General features: G+C 42.5%; 1 pseudogene; it reads left to right on the top strand.

Annotated features, from left to right (window-relative positions):
* Nucleotides 1-788: 788 nt before the first annotated feature.
* On the top strand, nucleotides 789-2431 carry LOC137764616 (transmembrane protein 216 pseudogene; annotated as a pseudogene).
* Nucleotides 2432-15828: the final 13397 nt, after the last annotated feature.

The raw sequence follows: 15828 nt of genomic DNA, 5'->3' as shown, positions 1-15828 counted from the left end.
ACCAGGTCTTACAGGAATGTGAGACAGGTGGATCTAACCTAGTGGGGGGGGGGCGCGGTCAGGGAAGGCTTCCAAGAAGAAGTGATAATGGGAGGTAATCAGGTAATTAGCCAAAAGGAGGGTGGCTAAGCATTCCAAGTGGAAGAAACATCATTTGTATGGACCCCTAAATGGGCAGGAGCCTGCTCAATTCAAACGACTGAGAAGATTCCAGTGTAGCCGGAGGGGAGAAAGAGTGAGACAGAGGGGCTGGAAGCTGGAGAGGTTGCCTATTGGACAATAAGAAGCGTTAAAGTATTTTAAATAGGAAAGTGACATGATCAGATGTGCATTTTTTAAAAGGTTGTTCTGCCTGAAATGGGGAGGCTGGATTGAGGAGATAAGACTGGATGGGGAGAGACCCATGGGGAAGCTTTTATACCGTTTTAGTAAAATGGTGATGGCAGCCTGACCCAGTGCAGCAGGAAGTGTGAGCTCATTGATTAGGTGTGTGAGAGGGAGGAGTCAAGGTTTCTGGCTTAAACAAGAGGATCGATGGTATTGCCATTTGCCAAGGTAGAGAACATCAGAGAAGCAGCAGTTTTGGAGGAAAGTTCACGTGTTCATTTCAGGATATTTTGAGTTTGAGGCATTTAAAAAATATTCAAGAGGAGCGATTAAGAAAGCACATATGAGGAGCTCAAAAGAAAGACTGTGGTTGTTCACGTAGATTTGAAACCATATAACTCAGATTGGGACTTGAACCCACAGTCTTTTAACTGAGATCACACATCTGGTTGCAGGACATAATGAAGCTCAGGTTCTTGATGTCTCATCACAGAAAGAATTCAGTGAGAGACAAAGTGATAGGTAAGAAGTGGATTTATTTAGAGACGAATACATTCCCCAGACAGAGTGTGGGCCATCTCAGAAGGTGAGAAAGGCACCAAGGTGTGGAGTTTTCAGCTTTTTAGGGGTGGGTAACTTCATAGGCTAATGAGTGGGAGGAGTATTCCACCTATTTTGGGGAAGGGGTGGGGATTTCCAGAAATTGGGCTATCACCCACTTTTTGACCTTTATGCTCAGCCTTGGAACTGTCATGACGCCTGTGGGTGTGTCATTTAGCTTGCTGATGTGTTACGATGACCATATACTGAGGCTCAGGGTCTAGGTGGAAGTTGACTTGTCTGCCATCTTGGACCTGTTTGGTTCTAATCAGTTTGTGTTGTGTCCTTGGGCTATATCATTCTTCTAAAGGTTGTGCCCTGCCCTCTTCCCTCCTGTTTCAGACTCAGGTGTTAGCAGCACACAGATATAAATAGAAAATGCGATGAGACCTTGTAAGGAGAAAGTCAAGAGTGAGAAAGGAAGATGTCCTGGGATAGAACTCTAGGGAACCCCACCATTGTCAAGTTGGTAGAGATTAGGAATCAATAGTCAGTAATGAAAACAGAGAAGGAACAGTCACAGGTACAGAAGGAAAACCAGAAGGCCCAGTTCCCCTCCCCCAAAAATGATTATGAAAGAGGAAGGGGTCAATAATATTGAGAGCTACTGAGAAGCAAGGGAAGCTGAGAATTAAAATGTGTTCTTTGGATTTGGGGACAAGGAGGTCACTGGTGACTTTGGTGTGGTCAGTTTCTATGGCACACTGAAGGCTGAGGCCAGATTGCAGTGAGTTGAAAAGTTGAATGTGGGGTAAGGAAATGGTGATAATCACACTAAAAATGTAATCCAATTGATTGGACCCTAGCCTGGGTCCTAGCCTGGGCTGAGACCCCTTGTCTCTGCCAGGGAGTTTCTTTTTCCAATCGATTTGTGCAGCCAATAACGAAACGATGCTGAGACTGGAACAGCACAAGCTTTATTCAATGACCAAAGAATGGAGAAGAGGGAACCTGGTTTGCAAATCAATTTCTCAACCCAGTTTGGGTGGAGACACCAAATACAGTATATAGGAGGGTCAAAATAAAAAGGAGGAGGACTGGAGATGTCACCGTGAGGTGAGATTCTGGAGGTAAACGGTTGTCCTCCACCCCCCTGGAAATCCTGTTCTTTCTGAACGGGTGGTATTATGCTACCTATTTCCTGCTGGAACTCTTCATATTTCTGGATAAAGCTCTGACTTTTGTATTGGCAGGTCTCCTGCTACCATATCCAACAGCCAATCTAGTACTGGATGTGGTGATACTCTTCCTTTAGCTTGGAATTGAAGTAATTCAACTATTTTTTGGTACAAAGGGAAACCTCTGCCAACGAAAGATGCCACTTGGTATTAGTGTGGCCTTGACCTTCCCGTCTGCCATGATGGCCTCCTATTACCTGCTGCTGCAGACCTACGTGCTCCGCCTGGAAGCCATCATGAACAGCATCTTGCTCTTCTTCTGTGGCTCAGAGTTGCTGCTTGAGGTGCTCACCCCGGCTGCTTTCTCCAGTATGGACAGGATTTGAAGTACAAAAATTTCAGCCAGCAGCCCTCACAGGCTGAGAACGCACATACCTCTGGTACTTTAGCCATACCAGTGAGAAACGTTGAGTCAAGCTGTCCTGGGAAAGGTTGCAGCTTTTCCTCAGCGCAGACACCTTGGGGAACAAACCAAGCATAAGGCCACTGGGCACCATCTTCTAAACCAGGATCATCAGCCCAAGAGACTCTTCTACACTCCAGTATAGGGAGGGGCGAAGCCGTCGCCATCCTGGCCCTTCTCAGAACCAATTCCCTTCTGACCTCAAGTTTTCCCCTTTGATCACTGTGGCCAGAGCATCTTGTGTGGACCGTGTAGGCTCCTTGGGCTTCCAGCAGGACCTGAGCCACACACTCCCTGTGTATGCGGTGCCCCACGTCCTGCAGGAGCACGGGGCACCTCAGGAGGCTGTGCTTCCAGAGTGATGCAAAAGCCACTCATCCCATTTCTCAGAGACTGAGCTCCAGAACTTCTTCTGGAGCCCATAGTGTTATTTTTCTACTCTCATCATGAAACAAACATTATTTTATAATAAATATGTATTTTCTATTAAAAAAATAAAATAAAAAAATAAAAAGGAGGAAATTGAACAGAGTAGAATATTCATGACTTATCCAAGAACAGGGGTGTGGTTTGGACCTTTCCTTTTCAGTCCTCTTAGGGACTTGTCTAGTTGCTGTCATGGCAGTCATCAACAGTCACGGCACTGGTGGGTGTGTCATTTAGCACGCTAATGCATTACAGTGGGTGTGTAATGAGGCCCAAGGTCACTGCAAGTCAAATCTTCCACCATCTTGGGCCTAGTTATTTCTAACCAGTTCTCGTTTTTTTCTCTTTGCAGCTTCCTCCTGAAACTTAGATAAGAGTGATGGGTTTCTATTTCAGGGAGGGGCAGAGGTATGATTCTGGGGCAACAGCCTTGGTAACAAAAACATTTTCTAGAAATTTGGCTGGGAAGGTAAGGTGGAGGGAGGGCTTTTTTTAAAGGGGAGAAACATGAGCAGTTTTAAATGCTGATACAACAAAGCCAGTAGAGAGAGAGATGTGGAAAATCTAGGCAAGAGGAAGATTCCTAAGAAGGTGGCAGGGGATAGGATCCAGAACACGGGAGGAAGGACAACTTCCGCATGAGAAGGTCAAGGGTGAGGCAAACTCAGGTATGTTTGCAGACTTGGTAGCCGGAAGTTGGCGTAGCTCCTGTGCAATGCTTGTGATGCCTCTTAAATACAAAGGGTGTCATCTGCTGACAGGGAGTGAGGGTGAGGTGAGTTCAGAGGGAAGATTTGAAGTAGTCAAAGTGCTAACTAAGCAAGATGAGGACCCAACCAACTGAGGTTGGTGACCGCTGACTCACAGTGACACAGGTGGAAGGTATGTGATCTTCTGCAGCTACGTTCATGATGCAGAGTTTACTTGGAGATGATGAACTGTTGGAATCATTCACTCACAAATTTTTCTTGTGTATCTGCTCTGTACCAGGCCCTCTGCTCTGTGCTAGGTTCTGCTGGGCAGATGTCATACAAGAAAGACTAGGACAAGGTAATTGTGGATATTAATAAGTGTGGTTTAAATGATGGACCACTGAATCTTAGCTATGTAAGAGAGGAAAGACTTTTCCTCTGGCCTCTTGCGTCCTGTGGCTGGGCCTGAGAATTAAACTGACAAAAGACAGATGAACAGGAGAAGAGCATACAAGTTTTATTTGGTGGTACTATTTTCATGTGGCACAGGAGACTTCATAGAAAAGAACTGAAGACACGAAGAAGCAGATAGTTCTGAGAGCTTGTATACCATAGCAACAAAGAACAATACATTGTGGAGATGTAACAAGGCAAAGGAAGAAGGGTTTGGGGTGAGGGGCAGGAGACTGTGGGAAAAGGATTAGGAAATATATGGGGGGAATTAATGAAAGATATGGGCTATCTTAGTAGGTCTGTTTGTACAGATTCATCTCGTTTCTCATGATAAGAATGTTCCCCTTTTCATGGTACAGTGAGGGCATTTTTCTCACTGGAAATTTATGTCCTGCTTTTAGGTAGAAAGGGGGAAGGCAGAGAGCCCTTCCCACATCTGCCGTTTCTTAAGTGACTTGGGCTCAAAATAATATGTCAAAGTGGCATATTTTGGGCGGTAGGTTCTGATCCCCTTCAGCTAGATAGGGAGGAGAGTGAAGGAGAGAGACGGATGAGTATGTAGACAGTAGAGTGTGAAAGCCACTGGAGGTCTCCATGAAATAAATGAACAGGTGTCCTGGGGTATCTGCTGCAACCCTGGGAGAATAGGAGGTTGTGGCCAGACTAAGATTTCTAAGTTACTGTTCTGAACTGTTGATGTGGCTCTTAGAATTGGGGGCTGAGGTGAGGTGAAGAAACAATGATGTCACAGCAACCACAGAGATCTTTTTAAAATGCACATTTGGTTTTTTTCTTGGGTTTTTTTGAGATTTTATTTAATTTACTTATTTATTTTTAACATCTTTATTGGAGTATAATTGCTTTTCAATGGTGTGTTAGTTTCTGCTGTATAACAAAGTGAATCAGCCGTATGTATACATATATCCCCATATCTCCTCCCTCTTGCGTCTCCCTCCCACCCTCCCTATCCCACCCCTCTAGGTGGTCACAAAGCACCAAGCTGATCTCCCCGTTAAAATGCACATTTGAATGTGTCATTTACACCTACAACGTTTTGGTGGTTCTTAAGAAAAATATTAAAAATCCTTAACATGGTCTGTGAGGCCTTTCTCACCCTTCCAGCTTCACCTCATGATGCCTCTTTCTAGTCACTCCGGCCTTCTACCTCAGGGCCTTTGAAAATGCTGTTTCCTTGACCTGAAATGCCCTTGGCCAGCCCCCAAGAACTCTATCCAGTTATCTCCTCCTCAACCTTTTGTATTTGGGTATCAGCTTAATATCACTGCCTCAAAAAGAGCTCCTTTGCCCTCAGACGAGTTCCGTGAACTTTTCCTTCATAGAGACTATTACAAGTTATCATATATTTGTGTGATCTTTAAAAATTATTTTTGTGTCTCTCCCAGAAATGATAAGCCCCATGAGAGTAGCAACTATGCCTACTTTGCTTCTTGTCCTATTGCAGCAACGAGCCCTGTGCCTAGAACATATGAGTTGCTTAAAAATATTTGTTAAATGAATGGATAAATAAAGAGGTTAAGTGACTTGCCCAAAGGCATTGATTGGGCTTGTGAAGAATAACAATATTAATATTTATAAAATGTGTTTCTTATACTTTATACCTTTGTGACACTTGCATGTATGTCCAGACGGGTGAGTGACACCAACGACATGACTGATGGCAAAGAAGACAGAAACACAAAGGGAATAGTGATATAAAACAGGAGGTAACACAGCACGTAGGTTTTGATACCCAGATGTCTTCTCTGATGTTTCTCTTGTAGAATGAGGGTTCTGACAGGGCAAGATGGACCCTTCTCCATAATCACGGATGGCTTTATTTTATTCTGGTCTCTCCTCCTGCCTGACCATTGTGGCAATTCTAGCAACCTACACGCCTGTCCACCAGGAGCAGGCATGTGTAAAACAGCCCCTGCACATCCCTGAGTACTGACTGCATGACTGGGTGAAGGGAAGGAGCATGCCCCAGCGGGCCCCAGGCTGGTCTGAGGTCTAGGCCAGCCCATCTCTCCCTTTATTACCTTGAGCTGGCGTTTAAACAATTGGTAGCAAGATACTTTGACTTATTACCTGAGGATTTTGTTCATGTATTTTCTTGTAACCCTCCGGCTCTTCTCCCATTTTACAACCAGAGTACGAGCCACACCCTGACTCAGAGGAAAAAGAAGTATTTTCCTGACTTGAGTTCAAATGTACAGACCCTACAGGGAACAAGTTGATGGATTTGAGAGAATGACGCAGGAACAAGATCTTCCACCCCAAAGGATTGTTTGATGGGTCAAGACTGATAAGTTTCACTGAGTGTCAGAGGGGAAATAGAGTATACGAGCTGCTAGTTTGTTCCTAGAAAAAAAGACATCTCCTCCCCACCCCCCACCCAGCTGTTGGATAGGAGACAACAGAAATCCCAGGTGTGTCGAGGTAACTGCCCCTCTTGCAGGTAGAGCTTCAGGAAGCTTCAAGATGTCAGAATAGAAATGGCTGTGAAGTTTGTCTCAACTTGTGGGCCTGAGGGTGCCTCACAGAGCACCCCCAGCCCAAGTTGATGTGACTCCGGGGAATGATTCCAGTGTGCTCACAGGGAGCACGGAACTGCCCAAGGCCCCTGGACAGCCCCCCCAGACCCCACTGCCTGACATGCAGGGGTCTCAAGGAGAGCTTTAGTAGCAAGGACGGTCACCGACCTTAAGGGGCCCTTTGGATAGGAACAAGGTCCTTCCAAGCAGCCATCTGGCAGCCCAATCCCCCAGGGACAGATGAGACGATAGATCTCAGTGGGTGTCAGCTTGGGCCCTGCCTGTTCCCCATTCTTCCTCCCATCATCTTGGACCCCTCAAACTTAGAACTGATACCATGGTTGAGGAGAGGGGGTCTTTGAGTTGACTAAGATTATGCTTTTTGCCTCTTGGAAGAATCTGAACCTGATATCAATCGTGGACATTCAGTATTTTCTATATTAAAGGAATGTATCTTTTTTATTATTGAGAAATAAAACTTACCTTTCTTGCACACTTGAGTTTGTGAACAGAGATGCATATTCTACACACGTTTTGCTAGCGATCTTTTCCTGCATTAATGTCTGGTCTCCACAGCTGAACTGCAAGATTGTCAAGGCTAGAGAGTAGCCCCTTCCTGCCCTCTTCTTTCTACTCAGCACCTTGTATACATAACAGGCTCCATTTCTGAGAGAAAACCTATGGAACAGGATGTGCATGGTGGTTTTGTTTGCATCTTATTTGCCAAAGTATCATTTCAAGAGTCTCTCAGCTCTGACTTCATTTGTAAGTTGTAAAAGTTCCCCCAAGTATTCATTTTTCACGTTAAGAGATAACAAATATTTGCCAAGCGCCCACCATGTGCAAAGCCTACTTGGACCTCTTCCTGGGGATGCAGCCCTTGTCATTAAGGAACTTGTTATTGGAGATGTAGACGAGATGTAGCTGAGGGAGTTGACCGTGCACTGACTTTAGGACAACAGCTAGGAGGTTTTGTTGCCTGTTATTTTAAATACACATATAATCTAATTGCCAAAGTGACAAATATTTATTCGAGAAAACTTGCAAAATTTAGAAGTAAACAAATTGCACCGACAAACTCAGTATCTGTAAAATTAGAAGTAGTCAATGCTGACATTTTGATGTATATCACTACTTATGCATTGTAAAAATGTATCATGATCTATTGGAGTTTGTTGTTTAAAGAAAACCCTGATATACTAGTGTGTGTGTGTGTGTGTGTGTGTGTGTGTGTGTGTGTGATTTTTGCTTTCTCCTAAAAAGGAGATAGTGGTATTTGAGAGTTTCAGTGACTATATGTATTCAGTGACCGATTACAGTACGTTGATGAAAGAAATTTGAAAATGTATTGCAGATTAGAAGAAGACGAAAATTAGGTTTCTGGGAGCCAAGTGGGATGGGAAACCAAATAAAACATACATTTGAATCTAATCCATGATGGATCCATGAAAATAGTTCTGTTGATTAACTCAAATGTCACCTTCTCACTGAAGCTCTCCTGTTTTCGCTCCGGCAGTGTTAGCCAGCAAGTCCCTCCTGGCTCTCAAACATTTTTACTATTTTTATTTAATAATATATTCATTATTTTAATAAAATAATATACACTATTATTTCTATATTATATTTTAGGGAGGCAATATAGTGTTGTGGTTAAAAAAAATAGATTTTGGATTTAAACATCCCAAGTTCAAATTCCAGACTTACCATTTGCTAGCTGTGTGACCTTGGACAAGTTGTTTAGTCCTCTCTGAATCTGAGTTCTCATCTGTAAAATGGGAATAATAATACTTACTTCATAGAATTGTTGTGACAAACAAGTAGGACAATATTTGCAACATGCTGATCTGCCCCAGAACACAGCCAATAACTAATAGGTGTAATTATTTTTATTACAGAACTTGCCGAGTTGCATTGCAATTACTGGTTTAGGAATGCTTTCCTCACTGGACTGTGAGCGCCTAGACAGCAAGCCCTGGGTCCTGACCTCTCTCATCTAACCTCTCTCCCTCCTAGCAGTGTAGCCCATAAACAGTAAACAATCCATATGCGTTTGCTGGAGGATAAAATAGTTATGGAAAGTGCCAGATCCAATGCTTTTTCCCTAAGAGTCCTATATCCTTACTCAGATTTTTCGAACAAACTCTTAACTGCAAATCATTGACTCTTATAATCAATATTATACAGGGCCATTTCCACTTTAATGCAAGCTAACATTTAATGAGCACTTACTATGTGGCAGGTTTTGTCCTAGTGCCTTACACTGTATTTAAACCACTCTGTGAGGGGGATATTATATCTTCTTTCATGGATGAGGAAACTGAGGCCCAGAGAGAGTGCTGTGAACTCTATGACTTCTGAGATTTTGCTAGGGGCCCCAGGGGGGTTCCTGGCTCTCTGTTCTTCCATTTAAGTACCGAGGCAGGAGGTGAGGAAAAGAAGCAACCATATATTTTTCTTTCTCTTTAGGAAAAACATTTTATTTATTTTGCAGTCTCTTTTCTCTTCTGGAAAAACAAACAAAAGAAATTCTTGCTTCACTCATGATTTTACCCCTGCTGAGGTCCAGGGCAAGATTTCTCCCCTGCAGAGCCCTGATCAAGGATGAAAATGAAGGTTGGTTACAAGATTCCACTGAGTGTCCCAAGCAGTAGTTTTTTTTTTTTTTTGAGAGGGGTTTGAAATAGGCTTTCAGTGCATTCAAATAATAACAATAATTCATATCCCATCTGTGTGTATAAAACAATTAAGTCACCTGTGAAACCATGAAATATCAATATGCTGGAAAAAATTGAGAGTGGAGGGCACTAAGAATTTTTTAAAAAGCAACTTGTTCTCAAGGAAGATATTTTATCCCATATGATCCATGCTTTATGTTCATGAAATTTATCAGTTATTTGTTCATGTTGCCTACATGAGTGAAAGATATGTTTTAAAAATAAGAAAAACCTTGGGATGATTCTGATTGGAATCTCTCCAGATTCCACATTTGTTCCTATTGACCAGAAGTCTTCTGACTTGGGAAAAATATTTTTATTTCCCTCCCCCTTTTCTAAATGTCCTACAAAGACCTGCATTAGGATGGGAAACATTTTCTGAGTCCCAAAGGAATCCTCCATTTGCCTGAAAGAGATAGTTGAAACGAGTATTGAGAGAAGCCGCTCAAGAAGAGGATGAAGATGCCTCAGAATAACTTTTTCAAACATTCTATGCATACTTTCTTCATTCATAGTATCATCTGCCATATGATAGAGAATATGGGATTCTAGAGAGCGTTATATTATTTTTCTTTCACATACACCATAAAAGATGCAAAAAAAAAAATTCACTTTTGAGATTACAACTGCATGGTGCCTAGCTTATTCACTCTTTAAAAAGTTTGTTTCGGTTTACTTCCAGAATTGGACAGATAAGAGTAGAGGCCACTACATCAGGTACAGATCAACTGTTATTCTTCTCTAAGAAAATAAATTATAAGGAAGGGGAAAAATCAACCAGGTCCCTCAAATATGAATTTTGCCTTACTTTTGCTAACATTCCCATGATAAAAATAACCTAAAACACGTTAAGTAGGAAAATTAATTCCACCTAGGGAAACTATCGCCTGACGTACTAATAGAATTCTCAAGTGAAATATGTAGTGAATTTTTAAACCAATGTAATCATAAAGGTAGCTGCTGGCTGCTCAGTGGTCCTTTCTGTAGTGAAGCTGGTAGCACTACCTTGGAAAAATACTTTGAAAAATTAGTAGCCTTGTGGAACTTTGTCCTGGAATTGAGGATGGGATTGATTCAGGCTTCAACTCTAGGAGAGAATATTCTGAAGGGATGAAATGAGAAGTGTAGGTACTAAGAGCGGCAGGTGATGCCTTCACTCAAGGTACAGAGTAGGTACTGGTTAAATGTTTGATGAATTAATGATGGAGAAAGCTACTGGTTGTTAGTGGTCTTAAGGGTTGTCATTTAGGACGCTCCAGAATCAATGAGTCTTGTTTACTTCCATTAGGTGTGAGTTTATTTCTTCCTTCCTTCCTTCATTTATCTGTTGATGCTTGCCATGTGTCACGAGACTGAAAATACAACTATGAGCATCACAGACAGTGCTCTTATAGAGCTGACTCCTAAAAGATGGAGAGCAAAACAAACAAGCAAACAAAATCCCTGTAGACCAGTCAGTAACTTTGGGTAGCACAAGTCTTCATGGCTCAGGTCCTGTCTGCATCGAGGTTAGGACATGCCTGGTATGAGAAACAGCAAAGAGGGCCTCTCTTGGGAGCTCCTGCCCCCCTCCCCTGCCCTAGGGGCCTGACTGGCTCAACCTTCATCTTCTGAAGTTCTCAGTTAAAAAATGGGGAGCAGAAGAGGGCCGTTGCACTGGGGGAGGGGGGACTTGTCAGGGTAATAAACAAATCTCATATGCCTTTTCTTTAAAAATGCTCATTTAGGCATATAAGGCTTTAGTTAGCCGCATCTGCCATCAGAATAATCAATTTAAAGTGAATAGATTTCCTTGAGAAGAATGGATATACGATTGGTTCTATAGAACAGAGATTATCATACAATTCCCTGTCTTCCCTCACTGTCCCTCCTCCCCATCTTTATCACTACCATCTTCCTTTGTTTGTCTTATATAATTGAGTAGAAAGCAGGATCTGGAGTTGACATTTTCAACAAGGCTAGCCCACATCATCCTCTGATACCAGACAATTTTCACTTCATTTGTGGCTCTGAAAGAGGGTGCTATAACTCTCTAACTTTCCATGTTAAAGTAGTCATAATTTCCTTTTTATGTGTAAGATTCCTCTACTACACAGCAAGATGTAGCTGAAGTCTTGTTTCATCTGTTCTGGTTCAGGCAAGCCCTTAGGTTTCACATACATGGGGCCCTAGCCAAGAGATGGGTTTTTTTTTTTTTTTTAGCATGTTTATTAGAGTATAATTGCTTTACAATGATGTGTTAGTTTCTGCTTTATAACAAAGTGAATCAGCTATGCATATACGTATATCCCCATATCTCCTCCCTCTTGCGCCTCCCTCCCACCCCAAGAGATGGTTTGACTTCCAGCATCAAATTTTAAATGTCTGGGTGGTTGAACTAGAATTCACACTTAGGACTCTAATGTTTCCCACCCTAATGCAGGCTTAGATGTCATGCACAGCCAGTGTTGAATCTGTTTTCCAAGTTGGTCTGTTGTTGTTGTGTATGAACCATTGTTACTTTTCCTATGAACCAGTGTGACTGGATCCTGAAGAACAAGGGCATGGAATGGAGCCAGTCTGGCAGCACTTAGGGACTACTTATCCCGTAGGCAGGACCAGGCAGAGTTGGATGACAGCAGCAAAGCCCGGCAGCTGTTGGGGAGCAAGCCGAGGGGGCCCAGCTCCATGCCAGGCAGGTGGAAGAAATACTGTCAGAGCCCCTTGAAGTAGTACAGCCCCAGGCCACGTGGCACAGGTGTGGCAGAACTGGGAATACCAAGAACAAGGGACCTTCTCAATCAGAAGAGAGGTGGCTGTCATGGAAGAAAGGTGCTTGGTAGTCTGTGGATTAGCAATCAGGATAGAATGTCAAGTGTTACCATCAAAACCTGTGCCCCCAAATTAAAGGAAAGCCTTTACACAATGGCCATGCGGAAAGAAGCCCTCTGATGCTCACTGAAGGGCACTGCTATTATGTCCCCTAGAATAAAACACCTATATGCTCTGAAGAGACAACTAAATTACTTTCAATGTTGCACCAAATACTGGTGAATGTATTCATCTTTTAATCAAAGGTTCCTCTCATTTCTTGAGTTGCAGGGTTGCAATAAAGTATTTGTTATCTATAGCTGCATAAAAAGTTATCCCAACTTAAAACCACAAACTTATACAGTCTCTGAGGGTCAGGAATGAAGGAGGCTTATCTGGATGGTTCTGCCTCAGGGTCTCTCTCATGAGGCTGCAGTTGAGTTCTGGGCCAGAGTGGGGCGGGGTGAGGGTGAAGGGGCCCAGTCATCTCCATGCTTATCTGAATGCTTCTGAGACGGCTCACTCACATGGCTGCTGGCAGGAGGTCTCAGTTCCTCACCACAGGGCTGCTTAAACGTCCTCACAACATGGCAGTTGCCTTCTCCCAGAGCAAGTGACCCAAGAACAAGGCAGAAGTCACAATGCCTTTTATTATTTATCACGAAGACACACACTGTCACTTCTGCCACGTTCCATTCATTAGAAATGAACCATTTGGGGACTTCCCTGGTGGTACAGTGGTTAAGAATCCACCTGCCAATGCAGGGGGACACTGGTTCGATCCCTGGTCCGGGAAGATCTCTCATGCCGCGGAGCAGCTAAGCCCGTGAGCCACAACTACTGAGCCTGCACTCTAGAGCCCATGAGCCACAACTACTGAGCCTGCATGCCACAACTACTGAAGCCCACGCACCTAGAGCCCGTGCTCCGCAACAAGAGAAGTCACGAAAATAAGCCCGCGCACCACAACGAAGAGTAGCCCCGCTCGCCGCAAGTAGAGAAAAACCCCTTGCGCAGCAATGAAGACCCAACGTAGCTAAAAACTAACTAACTAACTAACTAACTAACTAACTAAATAAATAAATAAATAAATAAATAAAAGAATCATTAAGTCCAGCCTGCAGTCAAGTGGGGAGTGGGATTTTGGTTCTACCTTTTAGAGGACGAACTGTTGAAGAATTTTAAACTCCTACGTATATTAGGTGGGCCAAAAGGTTCATTCATTTTTTTCTGTAAGATTGCTTTAATAGCACTTAGTTGTCTTTAACTTCATTTGAAACAATTTTGTTAGATTGTATGTGACAGCTGTCATAGCGTGCATTTAAAAAAGGACTTATCAAAATTGGTGAATTTTTGTGTAGCCATTTTAATATTGAAGATGGAAGAAAAAAAGCAACATTTTCGGCACATTATGCTTTATTATTTCAAGAAAGGTAAAAACGCAACTGAAACACACAAAAAGATTTGTGCAGTGTATGGAGAAGGTACTGTGACTGATCGAACGTGTCAAAAGCGAAGTTTCGTGCTGGAGATTTCTCGCTGGACGATGCTCCACAGTCGGGTAGACCAGTTGAAGTTGATAGCGATCAAATCGAGACATTAATTGAGAACAATCAACGTTATACCACGCAGGAGATAGCTGACATACTAAAAATATCCAAATCAAGCTTTGAAAGTCATTTGCACCAGCCTGGTTATGTGAATCGCTTTGATGTTTGGGTTCCGCATAAGTTAAGCGAAAAAACCTTCTTGACCGTATTTCCGCATGCGATTCTCTACTGAAACGTAATGAAAATGTTCTATTTTGAAAACAAATTGTGACAGGCAATGAAAAGTGGATACTGTACAATAATGTGGAACGGAAGAGATCGTGGGGCAAGTGAAATGAACCACCACCAACCATACCAAAGGCCGGTCTTCATCCAAAGAAGGTGATGTTGTGTATATGGTGGGATTGGAAGGGAGTCCTTTATTATGAGCCCCTTCCGGAAAACCAAACGGTTAATTCCAACAAGTACTGCTCCCAATTAGACCAACTGAAAGCAGCACTCGATGAAAAGCATCCAGAATTAGTCAACAGAAAACACACAATCTTCCATCAGGATAACGCGAGACCACATGTTTCTTTGATGACCAGGCGAAAACTGTTACAGCTTGGCTGGGAAGTTCTGATTCATCCACTGTATTCACCAGACATTGCACCTTCGGATTTCCATTTATTTCATTCTTTACAAAAGTCTCTTAATGGAAAAAAGTTCAGTTCTCTGGAAGACTGTAGAAGACACTTGGAAGAGTTCCGTGCTCAAAAAGATAAAAAGTTTTGGGAAAATGGAATTATGAAGTTGCCTGAAAAATGGCAGAAGGTAGTGGAACAAAAGGGTGAATACGTTGTTCAATAAAGTTCTTGGTGAAAAAGAAAAATGTGTCTTTTATTTTTACTTAAAAAACTCAAGGCACTTTTTAGCCCACCCAATAGTGTTCATTTAGGATATCAGGAAATGTAGTATGCTCAGGACTGGCTATAAGATTTCTGGGACCCAGTGCAAAATAAAAATGCAGAACCACTTGTTTAAGAATTATTAAGAATTTCAAGACAGTGACAGCAGAACATTAAACCAAGTGTGGGCCCCTTCTAGGAGCCAGGCCCTGTGCTACTGCCCAGGTGACACACCCAGGAAAGGCAGTCCTGAGTAGAGTGGTTAAGAGCATGGGCATTGAAATCAAGAGTTTGAATCCCAGCCCTTCTGCTTTATAATTGTGTGACTCTTGGGAAAGCTACTTAATATCTCTAAACCTCAACTTCCATTTCTCTAAAATGGGTATGATTAATTTACCTGCTACTTGGGATTTCTGTGAGCATTAAATGAAGTAAATACAGTGCCTGGCTCATAATAGGCACTTGAAAACTTGTAGATATAATGATTACCTTTTTAGGGAGCTTTAGAAGAGAAAAGAACCACTGAGCTGGTAACTCAGATTGATTATTCAGCTGATGATCATAAACTCCTTAAAGTAGGAATAGTATCTCATACTCTCTGCAGTACCAGCATCTGTTTTACCAAGCATGGACCCACACGAACATGAGTTTGAAAAATGTGGCCTGCAAGCTACAATAAGAATGGCTAAGAAGATGTGTTTCAGAAATGGTATGTTTTCAACATTCTAGAAGGTAGAACCAAAGCTACAATTTTAGGAAAATCCATTTAAGATCAACATTTCATTGGCTGTTGCAATACTAGGCATTTATCGGCACCTTAGATATAGTTGCCATGAACTGCTTTCTATGAATAACTCAGTTGATGAAAGTGAATATTAAATGGGAACTTTCCCTAGCAATATTCTTTCTTAGTGGCTCAAAAAACAGAAGCAAAAACTAAAACAATTCCTGGATGAAGTCTTAATACTGGCAAAATGATTTTATAAGACACTTTAGAACTTCAAGCAGGTTTTTTCTGCTTCCTTTCTTCAGCTGAGCCTGGCCCAGTGAAGCTGTCAGCCATGGACTGGCCTTCTTCAAAATCCATCAACTGTTTCCACATGGACCTTATTCTACTAGGCTCTTAACCAAAGTCTACTGTTGACCCAAGACATCTTCACTCATTTGAAAAAAAGCACGTGCACCAATCCAGGCATGGAGTCCACAGAACCCAGGAACACCGTACCAGGCTTTTAATCACCGCTGAATAGTGCCTGAAAGAGTTGATGCAGGTT

The sequence above is a fragment of the Eschrichtius robustus genome, chromosome 5, assembly GCF_028021215.1.
Source record: "Eschrichtius robustus isolate mEscRob2 chromosome 5, mEscRob2.pri, whole genome shotgun sequence".
NCBI classification, from domain to species: Eukaryota; Metazoa; Chordata; class Mammalia; order Artiodactyla; family Eschrichtiidae; genus Eschrichtius; species Eschrichtius robustus.
Note: the sequence above shows the minus strand (reverse complement) of the source record. Positions and strands in the feature narration are given on the sequence as shown.